We start from the raw sequence: 25,005 nt of genomic DNA on the forward strand, positions 1-25,005 counted from the left end.
AATCTCATTGGCTGCGTTAAATATTAATACGCGGATCGGCGGAAGCAGAATTTGGTCCGTCTCTATGGCAGCGCCATCTCATAGTGCGGAGACGGACGAGCGCTGCGCCTGCACTGTTGTGCTTAGCGGGGCGCGCTCTAGTGGGAAAGTTGTGTACGCGCTGACTACGCGGAACTATGTACACAATAGAACATTACCAGAACAGGTTGGGTGATTGGACTTTGTGGCGATCAGTGGTGAAATTAAATTTAAGTTCACTAAGCTGGGCAAGCAAATTAAGGGGTTTAGCCTGTAGCTACCGGGGGTTAACGAGGAAGTTGCGGGTTGGGGAGAAGTTGAGAGGCGACATGGTGAGACTGGAAGATTAACTTATTCAGGAATGCTATTTTCAAAACTCTTGAACCCCTTGGCTGACTTGCTCTGGGAACAACCCAGATGGGAAGTGAGAGTCAGTTAAGCAAGCGCTAAAGCTTGTGCGTTTGACATTAGAACTGCAAGACAAAAGTAAGATATCGGATATTTCCCATCATCAGTTGTTACACGTAATGACGGCTGAGGTAAAAGGTTCCTTGTTGCAGTTAGTGCAAAAGGCAATTAATCTGGATTCTCGTATTACCTACTTTTGTAGGCGGCTGGTAGAACAGAGAATTCCACGTAGAGCATTGTGTGGATTAGTTCATGAGAGTAATGGTAGGAAACAAGGAAAGAGTGTGGAAGCGTCCTGGGCCAATAACCCAGAGGTCTGTAAATCGTAACCACATTCCGGTACCAGAATGTTACCTTAAAATTAAATCATTTAAAATCTAACCAAAAGAGCATAAAAGGCAGAGAAAGCGATCGTGTGTTGAGCTGTGCCAATTCAGACACAGGTAGCACTTATATTATAAATTTATTTAGGAATAATGCTGTAATTTACTTTCATCTTAACTGTGCACATATAGGAATTTTTTGTAAGGAGTAATTTTTTTTATAATTCAATGTTTTTACAAATGGATTATTTTATCAAATGACAACGCAGCAAATTTAATCAAGAATTTTTTAAATAAGAAAAAAGTTTATTAACAGAAAAGTTTAACAGAACCTAAAACTTTTTAAATCCCTTAAAGCAAGGCTAGATATACGGATGGTTCTGTACCTCAACATTAATCCATTTAAAAAGATTCCAAACCCTGCCCAAGGCTTGGTTCACTTAAAGCATGTCTTAACCCAAAAAAAGCTAAATTATAAGATGGAATGTGCAACAGAACTCTTGTTAATATCACACAGTCATAACATTAACCATCACAGGAAGCAACTTGTGAAACCCACAACCGCCGGCCGAAGTGGCCGTGCGGTTAAAGGCACAGTCTGCTTTCGGCCGGTGAGCGGCGAGGACGTCTTGTTTACGTCCCGTCCGCAGAGTCGCGGTCCCGTCCGCAGAGTCGCGAGCGCGCGTAGTTTGTTTACTTCCTCGCCGCAGCTACTACTCGCGTCCGTTAACACTGAGTCGCCATGGCTCATTCGTACAGAAAAGCTACCATCAAGATCAGCTTCCAGCCCGACTACGCACGACCACGAGCCTTTGAAGTAGAACGATTCATCCGTGACGAAGTTCAAATACCAACACAGCACATCATCGGTATCCACCTATCCATCACAAGTAGCGTCGTTTACGTCAAGATGATCGATGACGAGTTATGTCACGCAGTTGTGAACAGATGCGCGAACACTCTCAAGTTCAAACACTCCGATGGTCACATCGGAGAGGTTGCTGTTGACCATTTTGGACTAGGATTACGCACACTAAGAGTCTTCGAACTGCCTTTCGAAGTACCACCGGACGTCGTCACCTCAGCTTTCCGCCCTTATGGGACGGTAATTAGCCACGTGGCCGAAAAATGGAACACCTTCGAGACGTACCAAGTCCTCAACGGCGTCCGGCAGGTGAAAATTGAATTAAAGAAACATGTGCCGTCCTACTTAGTCATAGGTGGCTGTCGAGCAATAATAATGTACGACGGCCAACCTCGTACCTGTTCTGGCTGCGGCCAGGAGGGTCATGTGCGCTCGGCGTGTATTCAACGTCGGGTTATGGTTCAAATGGCTCTGAGCACTATGGGACTCAACTGCTGAGGTCATTAGTCCCCTAGAACTTAGAACTAGTTAAACCTAACTAACCTAAGGACATCACAAACATCCATGCCCGAGGCAGGATTCGAACCTGCGACCGTAGCGGTCTTGCGGTTCCAGACTGCAGCGCCTTTAACCGCACGGCCACTTCGGCCGGCCAACGTCGGGTTACACAACTTCCATTGCATGACACGACACCACCTCCTACGCTCACGGCCCTCCCCCTCAATTACGCAGAGGTGACACGATCGACCGTCATGACAGACGACAACCCCCCCCCCGGCAGACAGGAAGCGTTAGAATGCGCACCTGTCGTCGGTCCTGGATTGACCAACACCATTACGATGTCTGCAAGGGTTGAAGAACGCCGGCCATCGACTCCACATGAAGATTCGGACGAGAGAATGGAACTCGACGCTAGGGTTGTACCGACCTCTGCCTTTCTCCCTGAGGGGGATGCTATACGGGAACCACAAACTCTTTCGGACACAGAAACCCACGTCCGCAAACAAAGGTCACCGAGAAAACATAAAAAGCGACGTCGCACATCCTCAGACGATTGCCTCCAGCGGACGTCTTCTCCAGTTGACGACCGGACGGCCGACGAAACGACGAGGAAAATGGATGACACGAGATCGCCGTCACCTGTCACTTTGTCTGATTTTGACAAACCCGATTCCGCTCTCTCGGACAAACGGATGGCCAGCACAGCGCCCGCCGTTGGTACACAACCGGAAACAACTGCGGATTTACCCTTAGTCACTCAGCCCACAAGTGTTCTACCGCAGTCACCGTTAACTTACGGACCTTGGGCGGATGACATTGAAGACGATTCTACGGCCGCTGTGGTGGATGAGGAGAGGGGTCTCTCCTCCCACACCTCGGCCCCTCCCGAGTAGCAACAGATGACGGCGCGGACGCGGCCAGCAGATCACGGGCCCCACCTTTTACGGCGACACTGACGGCAGCCCCCACCGCAGGAGACGATCTACAAACCTATCGCTTGACGACCATCAACATTAACACCATTCGGACACGTACGAAGTTGTCGCTGCTCCAAGACATGCTCAATGCAGCAGACGTTGACATTGTCTTTCTCCAAGACGTCTTCGTCGCCGATTTCCCGGGTATGTATGGTTATACGGCTCATGTGTCCCACGCCTCGCCAACTAACAGTGGAGTCGCCATCCTCCTCAGAGAGGGCCTCGAGGCGGACGAAGTCCGATATCTCCCCGACGCTAGAGGAATGGCCGTAACGGTGCAAGGCGTCCGGTTTATCAATGTGTACGCCCATTCCGGAACGAATCGCCGTCGTGACCGATCGCTCTTCTTCGCAGAAGGAATAGCACCGCTTTTTCAGGGCAGGCACGATGACTTGATATTAGGGGGCGATTTCAATTGCACCCAAGCACCTAAAGATCAGCTGCCACGCCATTCACCGTGCCCCGAACTTGGGACACTCATCGGCGATCTCCAGCTAGTAGATACATGGGAACATGTGCGAGGAAATAGACCGGGATACACCCATTTCACGAGTCACTCGTCTAGTCGCATCGATAGGATTTACGTCTCCCGTTCTCTCGCGGCAACGGTGAGTGACGCGGAGGTGTGGCCAGTAGCCTTTTCTGATCACGAGGCCTATATATGTGCCGTCACCCTTCGTCGCCAACGGGTGTGGCGCAGCCGACATCCCTGGAAATTAAACCTTGCTCATCTCGCTTCTCCGGATTGTCGACGCGCTATCGAAGACACGTGGAGTTTGTGCGTCCGCCGCCTCCCAACGTATCCTACGTCGATTAGTTGGTGGTTAACCTGCGCCAAGCCGGCCCTACGGCGAACCTTTATTACGTATGGTCGTGAGACTGCCGCTTGGAGGCGGCAGACCCTTGATTTTTATTTCACCGTCCTTCGCGAATGCGCCTCCTTGCCACCCACACCGGAACGACAGCTGACAGTTCAGCGTGCGAAAGCACAGATCGTAGCCCATATGCGCCGACACCTCGAAGGGACGATCGTCCGAGCGCGGACACAAGACAGACTCGCAACGGAACGACCCACCATGTTCCACGTCATCCGAGAACGTACACTGCGAAGACGGGCGCTGATACATGCCATCACCACTGAGGACGGCCATCATCACACCACACAACGCGATATTGCTGCAGCCTTCTTCGATCATTACGCACGACTTTATTCTGCTCAATGTTCCGACCCGACGACGGTGACAGCAGTCTCACAACTGGTTTACGGCATTGTCCCACAGGATTTACAAACTGAATTATTGAACGACATTACGGAAGACGAAGTTATCGACGCCATCGGTAAAGGAGCGGCGAATAAGTCTCCTGGCCCCGACGGGCTCCCTGTGGAGTTTTATAGAACTTTCCAGTATTTACTAGCTCCCAAGTTAACAGACATCTGTCGGGAACTTATGTCCCCCGCGGTACCGCTCCCTGCGATCTTCGTAGAAGGAATAATTATACCGGTTCACAAGCCTAAAGGTGGGGCTCGAATACAAGATTACCGCCCGCTAACACTCGTCAACTGCGACATGAAGATATTCGCCAGACTATTAGCAAACCGTCTACGACCGACCCTACCTTACGTCATCTCGTCAGATCAGACTTCCCTAGGGGGTATCAACAACATCCACACAGCACTGTGTCGATACCGTGACTTAATAGCCCTAGCCAGGGCACGCCGCATCCCGGGAGCGCTGGCATCACTAGATTTTAGCCAAGCTTTTGATCGAGTGGATCACGCGTACCTAACGTCCGTTCTCCAGCACATGCAGTACCCACAGCAATTCGCAGACGTCGTGATGCGCCTACTCCGAGGGGCGACTTCCAAAGTGCTCCTTAACGGGCGTCTCTCGCAGTCCCTCCCGATTTTCCGCTCCGTCCGTCAAGGCTGCCCCTTGTCGACGTTACTATATGCTCTGGCACTGGAACCGCTCCTCTGTGGTCTCCGTCAACGCCTCACCGGTCTTACCCTACGTGACGTCACATTTCGCTGTACAGCATATGCAGACGACCTGGTTCTCGTGTTCCGCAATCGCAACGATGTCAACAGAGCACTAGAATGGATTACCACGTACGGTGTGGCTTCCGGCAGCTGTCTCAACGTCGCCAAATCGGTCGCCATGGCCATAGGAGACGGGTTGACCCCAGCGTGTGTCGAACCCCTACAGCTTCGTGACAATATCAAATGTCTCGGAATAGAGTTTCACGACGACATACGGCGCACCGCGGCTCTTAACTACCGCCGCTTATTACAACAAATTCGGGTCCAGATCTTCAACCTTCGTCTGCGGACCCTCGACATTCTCCAAAGGACACACTTCGTCAATGTTTACCTCGCATCGCGCCTTCCACACATAGCGCGTGTTCTCCCAATACCGTTACTGATGGCTCGACGTCTATTAGCGGCATTCGGAGCCTACGTCAGTACAGGCATGCTCTTCAAAGTCAGTTATGAGTCACTGACCCTTCCCCCAGAAAGGGGAGGTCTTGGTCTAGTCCATGTCCACGACAGAGCTGTGGCCCTGTATGTCAGCTCACACATCAAGCTGTGGCGGCACCACCAGGAACGTTTGACAGGTTTGCTGTTGGAGTCCTTAGCTCCGCCCTCCATTATGCCCCCACTGACGACGCAAGACATACCCCCACCCTTCTACTACTTCGGGAACTTTTACATTGAACACAGCTATGTCCGTATCGCAGTACCACCGACGAAACAGGCGTCGGCGCGGGATATATATCATGTCCTACAGCAGAGGCGCCCACCAAACATCGTGGAGACCAAAAGTCCACAGGTTAATTGGAAGGTGGTGTGGAAGACGATTCACGCGATTCCACTGGACACAGCCGTCCGATCCACATGGTACATCACAGTCAATGGTAAACAGATCACCCGATCACGCCTCCACAAGATAAACATGGCGGAATCGCCTCTCTGCGTAGACTGCGGGATACCAGACACGGACGAACACCGTCTCACATGTGGCGCGGCAGAAGACGTATGGCGCTTGGTGCGTCAAATTTTGTCGTATTTTCTACGAGTGACTCCGGAACACATTACACCTCGGTTTCTACTATTTCCGGATCAACAGTATTTCCCGCGCACCAAGACCAACGCTGTCACGTGGATCCGTGCGCATGCGGTACACTACTTATTTCACGATGGACCTAAAGATGTATTAGACTTTTGGAACTACCTACAAGAACGTCATTGCAAGATCGTACGGAACCCAAAATACAGACAGTATTTTTCTAATTACTTAGGGAGTGTCCTACGCGACCCTCCACGCAGCTGGATCATCAACAGGTAGGAGAAGATACCCATTGAGTGAGCTGACATGACTAAGTTCGATTCTCGGTGGAACAACATGATATACGTGAAGACGTACCTGGATGATGAAGCGTAAGGAGAGTAGCGACACACCCTTCTGCATCCTGTATGAAGCACTTTTTTTTCGTTTTCCCCATATACATTACCTCGGTGTAGGAACGTGCCGAGATTTTTTTTTCTCAGAGCACGATGCGGTGCTAGATACATTTATTTTTGTTGTGGTATAAAGTAAAACCACATTACGAATGTATTAAAACAGTAAAAAAAAAATAATCATTCCCACAAAAGATTTCCCCTTCCCATCCCTGATTCCTTGACGGACGAGGGGGACACTGCGACCAGGCCTCGGGTTACGACCCCTGATCGCTCTGCCTTCACCGCCCTCCCCCACCGCCTTAAAAAAAGAGGTCCTTGGTTTAAGTCCTCTCTCGAGTGAAAAATTTAATTTTTTTATTTTTAGACAAACAAAAAAAAGTCCTCCCCCTGAGAAAAAAAAAAGAAAAAAAACTCACCTGAGCTGTACAGTTTTAATTTGTATATTCGGTTCGAGTGATAAAAACTAAAAAAAGATAAAAAAAAAGATAAAAAATAAAAAAAACAAAAAAAGAAAAAAAAGAGGACCTCGTTTCAAGTCTTTCCTATGGTAAAAATTTTAACTTTAAAAAAAAAAAAAGGCGCTGCAGTCTGGAACCGCGAGACCGCTCCGGTCGCAGGTTCGAATCCTGCCTCGGGCATGGATGTTTGTGATGTCCTTAGGTTAGTTAGGTTTAACTAGTTCTAAGTTCTAGGGGACTAATGACCTCAGCAGTTGAGTCCCATAGTGCTCAGAGCCATTTTTGAAACCCACAACCGATTTGACACATTAATAATTTATCAGCTTAATTTAGTTAAATTAATAATTTACTGAATGAAACATATATTAGTTCACGTAAAACTACCGCAGGAGCTTTTCCTCTTTGCCAAATAACCCGCTCATTCACAGCCATTCAGTGCCAGACAATAACACGTTCATGTTACAGTGTGATCAAGGGAGAATGTATTAGCTGAACTGAAACGACGTACTGGCATTTATTTCGTAGATACAACATAGTGTGTAAGTGCGGTGTCTGAACCAATGTACCCATCTACAGTATAGTCCAAGGGGGATAATGAAGAAAATTCAAATGATAGGTGGAAGTCAATCCGACACAACCAACCACATTCAAAATATAACTTCAGTCGACATCCCCCATTCGAAGTGCAATACTATCAGCACACACCAAACGAAAATCAGAGTGCAGCCACAATAAAGTGCCTAAAATTCAGTGTTGCATAACAAAAAATGTTTCCCACGTTGCTTAGACAACCACCACAAATCGTGCTGTCCACCCTTGTTCTCATTCCACCTTCAGGCCACAAGGGCCCATCAGGACCGTCCGACCGCCGTGTCATCCTCATTTGAGGATGTGGATAGGAGAGGCATGTGGTCAGCACACCGCTCTCCTGGTCGTTATGATGGTTTTCTTTGACTGGAGCCGCTACTAGTCGGTCGAGTAGCTCCTCAATTGGCATCATGAGGCCGAGTGCACCACGAAAAATGGCAACAGCACATGGCGGCCAGGATGGTCACCCATCCAAGTGCCGGCCACGCCCAACAGCGCTTCACTTAGGTGATCTCACAGGAACCGGTGTATCGACTGCAGCAAGGCCGTTGCCCACCCTTGTACTCCCCAGCACAGAAATTCATCAGAGACTAACTTCTTGAAGCTCCACTGTCCGAAAGCACTGACTCGTGGATTTCGAAAACAGTACTACCCTTTACAAGGTACAATCTCGCTCTCCATGTGCTCCACTGCCAAGAACCTCTCGACTCACTCTGTTCTTCGCTACACGCGCCGAACCAGTATCAAGATTCAGTGTACCGACCATTCCCTACAGGGGCTCCGGCACGGACTTACTTCAAATGATGGGCAGATAGGAGGTCATTGAATGGAATTGTGACGAAAAATATGAGTACGATAGCAGCTCAAATAACTGCGGAACTAAATGTCGCACTTGCGAACGTTGTTAGCACCAAAACAACTCGAAGGGAGTTCCATAATAGGGACATTCTGGGTGAGCTGAAACTCGACTCATCATTGATGCAAATGCCAATAACAGGAAAACATGATGCTGAAGCTTTGTCGGATGAGTCTTTTTTCACACTGTTTCCAACTTCCGACCGAACTTACGTCTAAGAGGGAAACATGCAGGAGATTCCGTGATAATTTTGGCAGCTGTATCGTGACATTCGGTGTGTGCCATGGTTACTCTGCAGGATCTTATTACTTCCAAGGATTATGTGACCATTTTGGCTCATCAGGTCCATCCCATGGTACAAAGTTACTCCGCCATGGTGATGCTGTGTTCCAAGACAGCCGGCCCCCTGTCTCAAAGTCCAGGAGCGATGTGGTGAGAACGAACATGAAGTGTCTCATCTTCCCTGGCCCCCACAGTCGCCCAATCTCAACGTTAATGAGCGTTTGCGGCCTACTTTGGAGACAAGGATACCTGATCGCTATCCACCTCCGTCACCGTTACCTCAACTTGGCACTATTTTACAGGAAGACTGGTAAAAATTTACCTTGAAAAACATACTCTCACGGAAAAATATCACAGCACCAAGAAAGAGTTATGCGACACAAACGAAAGCTGGTAGGCATGTTCTACATCTGAAAGATAATGTCTATTCAAATTTCAAGCCATTCGCAAAAGTGTGATGGTAATAGCGCACATGTGAGGATGCAAATTACGTTTGCTTTAAATACACGCTGTAACGGTCGTTGATATTGGACGTGGTGTGTTGACGGCAGCCAATAATGTCAGTAAGGCGACAAAGGCACCGTTATCAACACCTCACTGAGTTGAACGAGATCGTGTAGTAGGGCTACGAGAAGCTGGGTGTTCCTTCTGGTATACTGCACAAAGACATGGCTGGAATGTAGCCACTATACGTGTTATCTGGTGGTGGTGGTATGGAGAATGTGCGATCTCAAGATGACCGGGCTCTGGACGGCCACGTGGCTTTACCGATAGCCATATTGTACGGGTTATGGCTCTGGTGCATCATACTGCAGGCGTAGGAGCAAGCTGAGCAGCAGTTGGCACCACAGTGAGAAAACAAACAAATCAGTTATTCCAAGGACAGCTCCGAAGCAGACGCCCTATAACGTGCATTCCACTGACCCGAAACCTCCGCCATTTGGATTGCAGTGGTGTCAAGCGGGAGCTCAGTGGAGGGCAGAGTGAAGTTCTGTTGTATTTTACGATCGAAGTTAGTTCTGCCTCGGTGACAGTGATGGTCCTGTGTTGATCAGAACGAGGCCAGTTGGGGTCCTGAACCAACCTGTCTGGGTGCTGGACACACTGGACCTACACCTGGAGTTACGATCTGGTGTACAATTTCCTATGACAGCAGGAGCACTTTCGGTGTTATCCCACAAACCCCGACTATAAACTTGTACGTCAACCCGGTGATTAGACATGTTGCGCTTCCAATCATGAACAACAGTGCTATTGTAAACTAACATGCTCTACAGAATGTCAACGTTTGCCTTGGCCTGTTCGATCACCAGGTTTGTCTCCAGTCGAGCACATGTGGGACATCATCGGACGACAGTTCCAGCGTCACCCACAGACAGCATGAACAGTGCCTGTTGTAAGCATACTGTCATATCGCTGGCTTGGTTGCGGAATATCTCTGCAGGCAGCCGCGCCTGCAGAGTCGTGCGCGGGACACGGAACTGTTATGTTATGTAGTGTGTAGCTCTGCATGTGACAGGCATTGTTGGTATGGAAGTTGAAGTGTTGCTACAAGTGCTATTACAGTAAAGTGATAAAATGAGTAAATGATTCAGAGGGAAGTGCGTCAAGAAGTAGTTTAAAAATGAGCAGTGCTGCTGATAATATATTTGTGTATCCTCTCGTTGCGTGTCGTACCGTACTGTATCAATCATCCGCGCCGTGTTCGTCTCCCAGAATGAACTGATGTGAATCAGCAAAAATTAGTTACCATAAAAGAGTGCAGTCAAGTGCTAGTGCCTTGTAGCGAGCGTGAGGACGTGCGTTCGATCATCGCGTTTTCGCATTATCAACAATCAGCCGCGCCGCGACGGTTACGCTCACGCTCGTACAACTGAGAACCGTGAACTGTAAATTTAACCTTGTGAACAGTGTTAAAATATCATTACTAGTGTCAAGGAGCCGGCCGCGGTGGCCGTGCGGTTCTGGCGCTGCAGTCCGGAACCGCGGGACTGCTACGGTCGCAGGTTCGAATCCTGCCTCGGGCATGGGTGTGTGTGATGTCCTTATGTTAGTTAGGTTTAAGTAGTTCTACGTTCTAGGGGACTTATGACCTAAGATGTTGAGTCACATAGTGCTCAGAGCCATTTGAGCCATTTGTCAAGGAGGACTGGTACCAAATATCTGTGTATGCGTGACGAGCGTAAGAACTTTCGGCTTCCGCATCATCAACAATCACCCGCGTCGTGTCGGTTACGCGTACGCTAGTCCGAATGAAATTGTGGAATGTTAATCATCCATTAATTGGGATAACACTTCTGAATTAGAACGTAAACAGTGCAACCTGCGACTTCCTTTTATCGTCTCAAAATACAGTTGTTCATAGCAGTGTTGTGTCTTAACGTTGTGTAGTTTGAAACGTCCCCTTTGAAAAATTTATACACGACTGTGCTTAAACTGACACACAGTATTTTTTTAGCGCAACGCAATCTGACTTTAAATAATCTCTACAAGAGAATGGCCCTGACTAATATTAACCTGTACTTTTCACAAATCACTTACCTCACAAAAATCTTGGTTACTCCCACTACTGCAATACAGCAAGCGCCACTACTGCCAGCTAAATAAAAGATTCAAACTATGGAAGGCACTAACTACTAATAGGGATAGTTAGCAAATGAAAAATAGTAATAGAGAACAACCAATGTATTTAGCACTGTCTTTCCGTTGGAAGGACAACACTACTTCTTCAAGACTGCATGGAAATCCACTACTTCCGTGTGCATTTTCTTTTACTGCTCAGACTTTGAGAAAAACACTGCTATTTTACCGTCATGAACGATCAGGACTGTCTTTATGGACTGTGAGAAAATTTGAGCTTTTGACCAACATTGTATCAATAAGTGTGTGCATTTGATTTCTTTGTTATTGTCATTGTGAAAAAAAAATTTTAACAAATATGTATTGGCCAGTGCCCAAAAAAATTTTGTAAAATTTTTTGTGGGTAGCATGGGGGCTATGTAAGTAGGCTGTTTAGGTTTTTTTATTGGTAACGCCACCTCTGTATGAAAATCACTGGCTGTGCTGTGTGCAGTCTGTGACTGCTTTGCATTGTTGTAATACTCGCCATTGTAGTGTTAGGCAGCTGGCTGTGAACAGCGCGTAGCGTTGCGCAGTTGGAGGTGAGCCGCCAGCAGTGGTGGATGTGGGGAGAGAGATGGCGGAGTTTTGAAATTTGTCATGAACTGCTATATTTATATATGATGATATCAAGGTAAATACATTGTTTGTTCTCTATTAATATTTTTCATTTGCTAACTATCCCTATCAGTAGTTAGTGCCTTCCATAGTTTGAATCTTTTATTTAGCTGGCAGTAGTGGCGCTTGCTGTATTGCAGTAGTGGGAGTAACCAAGATTTTTGTGAGGTAAGTGATTTGTGAAAAGTACAGGTTAATGTTAGTCAGGGCCATTCTCTTGTAGAGATTATTTAAAGTCAGATTGCGTTGCGCTAAAAAAATACTGTGTGTCAGTTTAAGCACAGTCGTGTATAAATTTTTCAAAGGGACGTTTCAAGTTCCCCTAAACCCGCTTGCATAATTCGATAGATAATTTCAGGCAAGCCAGCACCAGTGTGGAGCAGAATAGTACGACCGCGGCGGGATTATCAGGTACCTGGTGTGGACAGGGCGCACGGTCAAGAAAAGAAGAAACGACAACCTGTATAAAAAAAGTACCCCACCCATTTGTACCCCCGGGCGTTTTACAATGTATTGACTGAAAAAGTGGATCCATTCCATAAATTGACATCCGTCACTTGCACAACACAATGCAGGCACGTTTGAATTCCTGTATTCAACGTTCTGGCAGTTACAACGGCTACTAGTTTACCAGCATTTCACATTTGGACCTACACCTGGAGTGTTCCGAAACTGTTCCTTCAAAATAATACACGATGTAGACAACATCAAAACAAATTTATTTAGTTGCGGTACATATGGCCCCTAACGACAATTTCTGATCCTAGGGGCGTTTTACACAGAAGGTAATTTAGCAGACTGATTACCCAGACGTTGGCAACTTTCAGGTGCTAGACATTTGAATAATGCCGGCTAATATACAGCAAAAATCTATTATCAAAATACCAAAAACAGATTTCGAGGTGAACTCTATGAAACGGTTATGTAGTTCCAGTGTTGGTAAGAAACACCATGCAGTGTTCCTTCGGACATGCATGCGTGAACGCAGGAATGATGACATGTGGAAGAGTGGGGGCCGGCCGAAGTGGCCGTGCGGTTAAAGGCGCTGCAGTCTGGAACCGCAAGACCGCTACGGTCGCAGGTTCGAATCCTGCCTCGGGCATGGATGTTTGTGATGTCCTTAGGTTAGTTAGGTTTAACTAGTTCTAAGTTCTAGGGGACTAATGACCTCAGCAGTTGAGTCCCATAGTGCTCAGAGCCATTTGAACCATTTGGAAGAGTGGGTCTAGCCGTGAGTCGTGCACGGATAGCCAAAGCGGTCAAAGCGACCGCTCACGTAAAGTGGGAAATACAGATTCGAGTCCCATCCGGCATAAATGTTCATTGTTGTCATTCCGTTATACAGTTGACGGTTATCCGCATCGCTATTGCGAATAGATCTCATATACTTCATAACGTCTCTAAGAGCCACAGTGCCTGTTCCTTCCGTCATGCATGAATGTCCAAAGGACGTTCTTATTACCAACGCAGAGACTGCAGTATCGTATTCATAGAATTCATCCTGTTTTTGGTATTTTAGAAAAAAAATTGCGGATTATTAGCTGGCGTTATTCCAGTGTCTATAAGTTGAAAATTGCCAACATCGCGTAACAGTCTACCGAGGAGCAAGCAATCCAGTGAAGATATAGGCTTCTCTTCTCTGTATATGCACGATATTTCCTCTCAGTCCGCTCTGACGTACAATCATTTCATAGGTAAGCTGCAGTTTTTCAGCGTCTTGCCAGTAAACCTAAGTCTGCCGTTTTCTTACTAACTTGCTACTGAACCTGTCCAATCATTCCCCACCATATCCATACATACCCTTACTCCCAAGTGTTTGCATGATCCTTTTGATTCCACGAGTGACTCATTAATCCTGTAAACAAAAGCACAACATTTAAAATTTCAGTGGAATGCAGAATATCATACGGTTCAGCCACATTAATGTGACCAGCGTCAGCGTCAGCGAGGGTCGACAAACAGGCAACAAAACTTTACTTTCTTCTGTAAATAGCATGAAAACAGTTAATATTCACGTTTCGGGTGCGCTGATAACGAAAATTTTAATGAAAATGCAGCATTATCTCTCCTTTTGAAGTTATGATGACTTTACGTTATTACCTATATAAGCTACAAGCTTCATGTTATCCCTCGGAGGAAAGTCACTGGCGTTTGTAGTTTTCTGCTCGTGATTCCGTGATTAGTGTCCAGCAGTAATCGGGGATACTGATGCACTCCATGTCTCCTGGTACCTCATTTCTATATCCTAAATCTGCAGCTGGAAGCGTTCTCTGTGCTTGTCGACTACAGCATCTCGGTTGTCAGGAAAGAAGTCCAAGTGGGAATCTAGGACATTTAACTTTAGGGACAAGATGCAACCCAATCTACTGTAGCAGTGCACAAAATTCGCTGCAAGATCATTGTGCTTTGTCCTGTTATTTCCTAGAAAGTTTGTTGACGCTTGAACAGAGGCATCCAAAGCTAACTTTTCGTCACCTGTTACGGTGGCATTGAAATGCTCATCTTCATACAGTTTACGTATCTGGGAACCCTCTAAAATATCCTTCTTTCATTTTCACCTCACTAAGACGTGGAAATTTTTCATGCAAATAGAGAAATGCTTTCCCAGTCTTGTCCAAGGCTATAACAAAGTTTTTCATTAGACCCAATTTTATATGAAGAGCAGGGAGAATTATGTTCTTGAATTCGACAAGTGGTTCGTGCATAACACTGTAAGGTCGTGCTTCAACTGATTCACGCTTAGATCAGTGATCCTTTTTATAATGAAGTGCTTTGGCGCGGATATCGCAGAGGCACAGGAAGCAACAGAACGGGTTAGCCGTGTTGTAGCCCAAGTAATATGCTATGATTTTCAGATCCCAGGAAATCTACCATTTAAACTTGTCATAGTTCAATCGCGATACCAGTTGTTCCTTGTTATCATATGTTTCTTTCAAGTCAGCTGCATACCCTCTCGGAATCGATGATAACACTTTCTCGGTATACAGTTATACACACTTGAGACTTACTTTGGAGGAGGCAACGAAAAACCTCCACCGATCACATTTATTCTTCGTACATCCATAGTTGAAATGGAGGACAGTGGGACGTCAGCTGGTATAAATTTAAAATGAAGAAATTCCTCCAGCTGTATTTAAGGTGTCTATTTTATTTTGGCAACTAGTTTCAACGTTGTAACAACGTCATCTTCAGGCCCATACACTTGTTAACGTCAACTGCATGCGGCTGATACTAGAAGTCAGTGGCGAGATATGGACGTGCTCCGTGTGGAAGGTGGTTAGTAACTAGTATGAAGAATGAGATTTCCACTCTACAGCAGAGTGTGCGCTGATATCAAACTTCCTGGCAGATTAAAACTGTGTGCCGGACCGACACTCGAACTCGGGACCTTTGCCTTTCGCAGGCAAGTGCTCTACCAACTGAGCTACCCAAGCACGACTCATGCCCCGTCCTCACAGCTTTACTTCTGTCAGTACCTCGTCTCCTACCTTCCACTTGCCCGTGAAAGGCAAAGGTCCCGAGTTCAAGTTTCGGTCCGGCACACAGTTTTAATCTTCCAGGAAGTTTCAACTAGTATGAAGTGTAGACCGGTCTATCTCCAGCACCATTGACTTTTGTAATGGACCCAGAGACTAAAACGTCAGTTCCAGCTGAATCCAGCATCAGCACCATACTCCTGCCGCAAGCGGAGGATACAGGGGCACGAGACGTCGAGATAGACAACGAAGCTTGCACAACCACACACCCCCACGTCGCACAGCGACACTTCTGGCTACTCACACACAGTGTAATCAGTTCAGGAACTGGTTGATTTTTAATTAGAATTATTGTCTATACCATTTAATCAACGTGTTTATTTCATTTTATTTTATTTATTTCACGTCTAGTTTCGCAGGACCAAATTGAGGAGCAAATCTCCAAGATCATGCAATTTGTCATTACATGAAATTACAACATAAAAGTAATAACAGATAAAATAAATGTTTATGAATGCAAAACAGTAACACCATAAGTTTAAGTGAACGGAACCAACAATGTAACATAGGAATCAGCTTAATTTTTCAAGGAACTCCTCGACAGAATAGGAGGAGTGACCCATGAGGAAACTCTTCAGTTTCGATTTGAAAGCGCGTGAATTACTGTTAAGCTTTCTGAATGCTTTTGTTAGCTTATTGAAAATGGCTGCAGCAGTATACGGTGCAGTATATTGCTGCACAAGAGCTAAGGAAGTGCGATCCAAAAGGAGATTGCATTTCCGCCTAGTATTAACTGAGTGAAAGCTGCTAATTCTTGAGAATAAGCTGATGTTGTTAACAAGAAACGACAGCAAAGAACATATATATTGAGAGCACAATGTCAGAATACCGAGACTACTCGGCCTCTCCTAGGGCCAATTCCCAAATCGCCACTTGTAAATCATTTTCTTCAACCCAGATGCAGAAACAGCATATCTCCGTATTCCTGTAATGCGTCGATACCCGCCAAGAGCAGCAGCACTATTGCTCCTGCTTTGATAAAACAGCTTTACAAGTAGAGCCCTGCTGACCTTGTCCAGACCCATGTTTACTGTCTGCAACTGAAGGCACACTGATGCTTGTGTTATAGCCTTGCGTGGTCGTACCAGTACAGACGCCTAACGGCAAGTCACGACACTTAGCAACGCAAATCCTGCAGCGTGCAGTGTGAACATCATTTCTATAAAGCTGGGTACAATACCGTAAGTCCGCAGCTCGTGGTCTTGGGGTAGGGTTCTCGCTTCCCGCGCATGGGGTCCCGGGTTCAATTCCGGAGTCGTGGGTGTTGTAATGCCTTTACGGTCGGAAGAAGGCTATGGCAAACCACCGCTAGGACCTTGTCTAGTCGGCGGTGCGGTTCTCCCGCTTCGTCAGCGAGCGAGATGGCGCAGTGGCTAGCACACTGGACTCGCATTCGGGAGGACGACAGTTCAATCCCGCGTCCGGCCATCCTGATTTAGGTTTTCCGTGATTTCCCTAAATCGCTCCAGGCAAATGCCGCGATTGTTCCTTTGAAAGGACACGGCCGACTTCCTTCCCCTATCCGACGAGACCGATGACCTCGCTGTCTGGTCTCCTCCCTCAAACAACACACCTCCCGCATCCTCGGACCACATCACCATCACAATATGGTAAATAGTTTCCGCCTACACTGTCTCAATTAGCGAAAGTTTGATCATAACCACCCTGTACACCACACAGAGGGAGACCTCAGTAATTTTCATAATATTTTCTTTTTCTTTTATAAATTCCGTCATTTTCATTCTTTGTTCCTTTGAGATAATGGTTTTTATTCTTTGTTCCTTTGAGATAACTGTCACTGTCCAAAGTACCTACAATTGTCGGTGTTACTCTGCAACTAGTATGGCATCGAATAAAATGTCTTATTTGATTATGTGTGCATTGGATTAGATATATGAGGCATTGCAATACATTTTTACGATTGCGACAGGCTAGATTTTTTACGATTGCAACAGGTTATTTTGGAGAAGCAGCACTGAAGCTAGGACTAAGACCTCGTCGATATTGATAGTTCAGTTGTAGAATTATGTTTTCGGCAAAATTCACCACTACATTACAAACTAAAGTGAACAGGAGTACGTGTTTTCGATGGAAACTCTCCCGCAACTCACTCTAGAACAAGTGTTTAATCATGGGTAGTTGGCTGCTTTCAGTCAACTATCGACAAAGTAATTAACGGGACCAAATAACTGTTATACAAACGCGTTTCCGCTAATGTCTCGGCTTTACACAAAGTTAGTACACATCGTGACATCACAATCAGTACATTCCAAAGTACTTCATCGTTTGTGGGAGTGAAATGACATTATTGACTATGATCGTGTCTGCCTCCAAATATTTGTTGGTATTCCATTTCCTCTACGCAGAAATGTGTGTTAATTCCATATAATTTTGTTCAATTGCAATGTCTTTCGAGCAGGTCGTATGTACATAATACGAGACACTTTTGGAAAAACATCACTGACTGGATAGTTGCGAGTTGTTATAAGATAAGGTTGGACGCTAGATAATCGACTCAAATGGAACGATGGACCATCATAGAAACAGGAAAAAAACTGAAAATGGTTGAAATGGCTCTGAGCACTATGGGGCTTAACGTCTGAGGTCATCAGTCCCCTAAGACTTAGAACTACTTAAACCTAACTAAGCTAAGGACATCACACACATCCATGCCCGAGGCAGAATTCGAACCTGCGACCGTCGCGGTCGCGCGGTTCCAGACTGTAGCGCCTAGAACCGCTCGGCCACTCTGGCCGGCTAAAAACTGAAAATTGCATATATACTGTACAAATGATTCACAATAATAATAACTGACATAAACTGATTTTATACATACTGCACTGTGTTCTGCTTGTTCACAAAGTTGTGAAACAAACTGAAGCAGAACTGTCTGTTTCTTTTTACTTTTTTTTTACCTTCCCATAATGTTTAAACAATTTGAGCACAGCAAAACGTAACAGAGCAAACACTGATTTTCGGGAGAAATACAGTGTTCGTGAATTTGTGAATCATAACCGGTTCGAAAATTGTTATACATTGAAGGTTGAATCGTATAATAGCACATTCTCCAACACAGAGGACGCCTTACACCGGATAATGAGAAATAATGCTTCGTCCTTTTCGTGGTACTAGAATAATTTTTAATGAACACGTTGACTTGTGACTGCTAAAAAATGCTACCCAAATCTGTAAGTCCTTCAGAGACCTCATAATTAAGTAGTATGCTACTATTCAGCTGATAATTCGTCCAAAACTGGGATCCTGAGGCCACAAGAATAGAAAACAAGCGGGTCTCTTACCGCCAGCCACAACTCATAGAGGCTTTTGTTAGCCGGACCCAACAAGCGATTATTTCGCTCAACACAACTGAGGTGCGGTGCATGGTGCACTTCAGGGGGGAGGGGGGCGGGGGCAGGGAGACGCACAACCATCCCCTTGCGCTTGCCCGTTAAGTGTTCTTCGAAACATTCTGAAAGAATTCTAGAACATGCGATGTGCATTGTGTCCTGGAAGTATGGGTCGCATGCAGCGTACAGTGGGCGAACAAACTGATAAACATTATTGGACAGTCTATTCTCGTACACTTCGCTTTTCACTAACGATTTCAAATGTGTCTCACGTGTCAGGAACACCATTTGTACTGTGTAAGCTTCCTTTATACCAGAATACCTCGAGCACATACCTGAACGTTACTAGTTGGTAAACACTATGAACCTTCTCAATGTATTTTTTGTCGTATTCGTAATTACGTACGGCGCGTGTCAACGTGTATGGCGACCATTTCCCATGACACGATAAACTATTCCATACAACGTTCAGATATGAGTACTCTCTCTCCAACATAGCAGCTCTACCTAATTCAGTTGCTCATGGGTGTATGTACACATACACAGGCGAGTCGAAACATTATGACCACTACTCAGCGCGAAACTCAGCATCGTCTGATGGCGTGTCGGGAACGTGTCGCCTTAAGGACGGGACACAAGTCGAAAAGACTCGAATGATGATGATGATGGTTTGTTGGGCGCTCAACATAGTGGTCATCTGCCAACGTACAGGTTTCAATCTTTCCATTTCCAGTCTCGCCTCTACCCGAATGATGATGAGGTGATGAGGTCAACACAAACACCCAGTCTCCGGGAGGAGAAAATTCCCGGCCCGGTCGGGAATCGAACCTGGGACCCCGTGATCCAGAGGTAGCAACGCTAGTCAGTAGACTACGAGCTGCGTTCAGAGCCTAGTAATGAATCATTCTACTGAAATAAGCGAGTTTACCAAAGGGTAGGTTGTTACGGCCCGGCGTCTACGAAAAAGCATCTCGGAAATGGCAAATCTGGTCGCAGGCCGGGGGCTTACCAGCCCTGTAAAGAAGGGTAAGTGGTGATTTGTGGCAAACATGACGACAAAGTGCAATGTTGGTGGAGGCACAAGTGTTGCGGACCATACTGTTAAGCGCATATTGTTGTTCAGTAGACGACCCGTACGTGTTCCCATGTTGACAAAACGATAATGTCATTTACGACTAAAGTAGACATGGGATCATCGGGTTTACACAGTGGATTAATAGAAACGTGTCACCAGGTCCAGTGTCTCACTTTTCTTGTTACACCAGGTAAATGATAGTGCCCAGATACGCAGTGATACAGGCGAGCGGCTGCTCGAAACATGCACTGCAACAAGGACGTATGTCGGTGGAGGCAGTACTGTGCTATGGGGAACATTTACCTGCAATTCCATGGGACCTGTGGTAGTAATCGAAGGCTCCAAGCAGCTGCATATTACTTGAACATCATTGAGGGCTACTTGCGTCCCTTCACACTTGATGTCTTCCCCGACCGCGACAGTACCTTCCAGCAGGGTAACTGCCCGTGTCACAAGCCCAGAGTCGTGCTAAAGTCATTTGAGGATCATTATAGTAAATTCATGTTGACATGTTGACCACCCCATTAGCCTGATACGAACCTGATGTAACACATAGTATGCCAGCAACAAACCCGAAAACCAGCAGCCATTAACTTACTGCGTGACCTGCGGATAGCCGGCCGGTTTGGCCGAGCGGTTCTAGGTGCTTCAGTCTGGAACCGCGCTGCTGCTACGGTCGCAGGTTCGAATCCTGCCATGGGCATAGATGTGTGTGATGTCCTTAGGTTAGTTAGGTTTGAGTAGTTCTAAGTCAAGGGGACTGATCACCTCAGATGGTAAGTCCCATTCTGCTCAGAGCCAGTTGAACCATGTGAACTTACGGACATCTGGTGCCAGTTATCCCCAGAAACACGCTACGGATTTGTCAAATCCATACCCCTGCTGTATTGCATTCCAGAGGCGGACCAACGCGTTATTAATCAGGTGCTCATTATCTTTTGGCTCATCGGCGTGTAAACCCACATGCGTGTGACGTGACACAAGTGTATCACGTCACGTCATTCTCATATTGTTTTAGACTCTCAGTATGACAGTCACAATAACAGCAATGTAATCAGAAATTATAAACTAAAACCAAAGTAAACCCCGTCCGATCAGGCATTAGAAGGCCCAAAGGTCTCGACCGATCGCCGTGCCATCCCCACTCGACAGGAGCCACTGGATGCAGATATGGCAGGCATGTGGTCAGAACACCTTTCTCCCAGCCGTTGTCAGTTTTCGCGACCGAAGGCACAACTTTTCAGTCAATTGGCCTCGCAAGAGCTGAGTGCTCCCCGATTGCCAACAGCGCTCGGAAGACGCGGACGGTCATCCATTCAAGTACTAGCCAAGCCCGACAGCGCTTAACTTCAATGTTCTGATGTAACTGGTGTTACCAGCGCGCCGAGAGCGTTGGCAATCAGAAATTATGCTCCCCTACAATTAAAAAGGCCTCTTTAGAATTTTAAATGATACCCTATTGAAACGAGAACTGTGGTGAGAATTTAATGATTATATGAAGATGGTATCTGTTCTTTCGGACAGATGTAGTGTGTGGACATTATGTTGGGAATGTCAGTCTCACGGGGGGCGTGCAAGGGATAAATCCCTGCAGTCGTACCATCCTCTGTACACTCGGTGGCTCAGATGGATAGAGCGTGTGCCATGTAAGCAGGAGATCCCGGGTTCGAGTCCCGGTTAGGGCACAAAAACCGTACTACAGAGTGTTTCCCATTTCCGTTAGGACTGTGGCCATGATAAATAAGAGTCATGGATTACGTTCGCAAAATCACTGAATTTATTCAAAATAATCTTCCCTTGAATCAATAAACAGCTTAAAAGCGTGCCGAAACAGTGAATGTAGTCTCTTTTTGGAACTGCATTTATTACTGTAGTACCATTTTCTTGGATGTATTTAACTGCGTCCTAACGGTGTCCAATCATTGTCAACTTTATTTTGGAAAACAACCAGATGTCGTCTGGGACCAAATCCGACGAATATGGCTAGCCGGCCGCTGTGGCCGAGCTGTTCTAGGCGCTTCAGTCTGGAACCGCGAGACCGCTACGGTCGCAGGTTCGAATCCTGCCTCGGGCATGGATGTGTGTTATGTTCTTAGGTTAGTTAGGTTTAAGTAGTTCAAAGTTCTAAAGGACTGATGACCTCAGATGTTAAGCCGAGCCCGCATCTCGTGGTCGTGCGGTAGCGTTCTCGCTTCCCACGCCCGGGTTCCCGGGTTCGATTCCCGGCGGGGTCAGGGATTTTTTCTGCCTCGTGATGGCTGGGTATTGTGTGCTGTCCTTAGGTTAGTTAGGTTTAAGTAGTTCTAAGTTCTAGGGGACTGATGACCATAGATGTTAAGTCCCATAGTGCTCAGAGCCATTTTTTTGTTAAGCCGACATAGTGCTCAGAGCCATTTGAACAGCACTGTGATCCGTTTGCTGGCCAAAAACTCGCGCGACTTCAACAAACGACGAAGGATTCAGAAAACTTGATTTTGCCTCGCTCTTCCACCGCTATTTTTCGACAAGTGTCAGGCACGTCCAGTTACATCCGCGGCCAGGACGCCTGCTACAACGACGTTGGTAGCGCTTTAACTTTCTACGCAGCTGTTGTTGAACCTTCATGGATAGTAACGCAGCAAGTCGCCACGAGGTAGGTTTGCTGTTTATAATTTCACAAAAGCAGTCCTAACGGAACTGGTGCATGCAGTGTATTTTTTTAGGATACGATTTACGGTATACCAGTAAAGAACGTTTTATCTTGACAACTGATATATAGTACTGAATGTCAAGCAAAATTCGATTTGTACAGATCATTAAACACGTTCTATGCTAGTAACTAATGTAACAGAAATGGCAGAGTGGTATACGACGTACCAAATTCTCTACAAGAATCACATCACATAATTGCTCCCTGAACAAGAGACATCCAATATCTTGCACTTTCTCGAGATCTGTGCACGTTCAGGATCTTGTGGAGAAATGCAAAAAATGCCTCTATGTTATCGAAGTTCGTGCTGGCCATTGTTCAGTCGGCTTTAAATTCTTCGTTGTCCCTGTTCGTGCACTCCTTCAAGAAATCAACGGTTAACAATTTACGTCGCTCGAAACATACGCAACATACGCTCAGTGAACACTCAACAACTTAACTATTGCGAATATTACCATCAGAAATGAAATATTTGGATGATAAAACACAAGTTTTTGAAACCACAGCTGAAAGCTTCCTGCCTGCATATTGTTTTTGTTCTGACCTGGGCTTCCTCGCAACAGGTTAGAACCTTTCGCTGTAATAATATGTGTTTGTGTATACTACCATAAATTTGTAATTTTTTTAACTTTCGCGAGCTTTCTGTGAATTATGTGGTGAATTATTCCATTACCGAGCAGCTTTCGCTCACTTGGTCACACGGAACGTGAGAAAGCAATAAAATATAATCTTTCTCATTAACAAGAGATACGATATATCTCACTTGTCCTTTTCCAGTATTCTGTATAATCCCCTTGAAGTCCCGAAAATAAGGAGATGTTAGATACGACACGGAAGTTCTCAGTGGCTAATCAGAGAACGTTTCTCGTCGCTCTCGCGTTTCTTAGCGTTTCCCCGACTCTAAATGAAGACGTTCCTCGAATCCTGATAAGCGGAGTTTGCTCAGTTTTGAAACTTCTTGGCAGATGAAAATTTCTCCTGCATATTATGTTAAAGTTGTAACGTCAGTACCGGTTACTGGAATAGTGGTATAAAATACAAAAAGTTTTCTGGAAACACACTAACTGTTGCAGTATCCACATAAGCTTTATGTGAGTTTGTCTTTTAGGTCGTAGGAAGAAAAGAAAGGGGGTGGGGTGGGTGGGGGGTTGGGGGGGGGTTGGGGGGGGGGGGGGGGGTAATTTAGGTGGATCTTATTTTTGAAAATTGAATTATTCCTTGCGCTTCCCGCAATTATGGGTCCACAGCACAAACAAATGAGTTGTATGAAATTTGGTGTTGAAAGCTAAAGAGCAAAGGATGCCTTCTGGATTCTACATTTAAAAAAATGTATAAAACTCATTTAATTAAAAATCTCAAAAACATTGTTCAAAAGCAACTGTTAAGTTCGTTATTTTTAACTATTTTAATTTAATATTATTAACTTTAATAATTAATGTAACTCGAATAAATTAACCATAAATAACTTAACTAAGTAATTATTTACTAACAATAGACTAATAGTACGAGGAAGTCAAATTCGCTTTTAAAAATCGTACTGTTTGATTGAGCCTCTTTTCAGGCTTTTGAAACTTGTAGCAATAAGTAGATACAACCTGAGCACATATTCCGTCTTTTTTTGTTGTTTTTTTATATTTCATTTTACTTAGTAACTACATGTAGAATGTTGACTGAATTTTCATATCATGCGACTCCGAAGCTTCTGTCTTCAGGAACTTATCGCTCAAATCAATCTTCCTAGAAGTAATTTTATTTTACTGAACACAAACTCTTGAATATCATTGTTGGTAGATACTGTTATTGTAGTGTTGGCAGAAGAGCCAACACCGTGTTGCTAGAGGAGGTCGAAATGCATGCGTTTAATTACACGCAGACTGACGTGAGGTCTGGAAGAAGGTAAAGTAATTATCCTATAAAGAAAAGAACGTAGTTCTTGGAATACTTAACTTTAATCCACAATCGGTGTACATCTCTCTTGACTGTACATAGTTTCCATTTCAATATACACTGGTAATGGCGCCTTGCTAGGTCGTAGCAAATGACGTAGCTGAAGGCTATGCTAACTATCGTCTCGGCAAATGAGAGCGTAATTTGTCAGTGAACCATTGCTATGAACGTCGGCTGTACAACTGGGCGAGTGCTAGTAAGTCTCTCTAGACCTGCCGTCTGGCGGCGCTCGGTCTGTGATCACTGACAGTGGCGACACGCGGGTACGACGTATACTAATGGACCGCGGCCGATTTAAAGGCGACCACCTAGCAAGTGTGGTGTCTGGCGGTGACACCACAGTTATTTGAATCCTTTCAGTATTTTCATACGATGGATTTGCCTAAAGATTGAATATATTGATCATTTTCATTTTGATTCAGAAAATTAATTATG

This window comes from Schistocerca nitens, chromosome 1 (genome assembly GCF_023898315.1).
Source record: "Schistocerca nitens isolate TAMUIC-IGC-003100 chromosome 1, iqSchNite1.1, whole genome shotgun sequence".
Classification (NCBI taxonomy): domain Eukaryota; kingdom Metazoa; phylum Arthropoda; class Insecta; order Orthoptera; family Acrididae; genus Schistocerca; species Schistocerca nitens.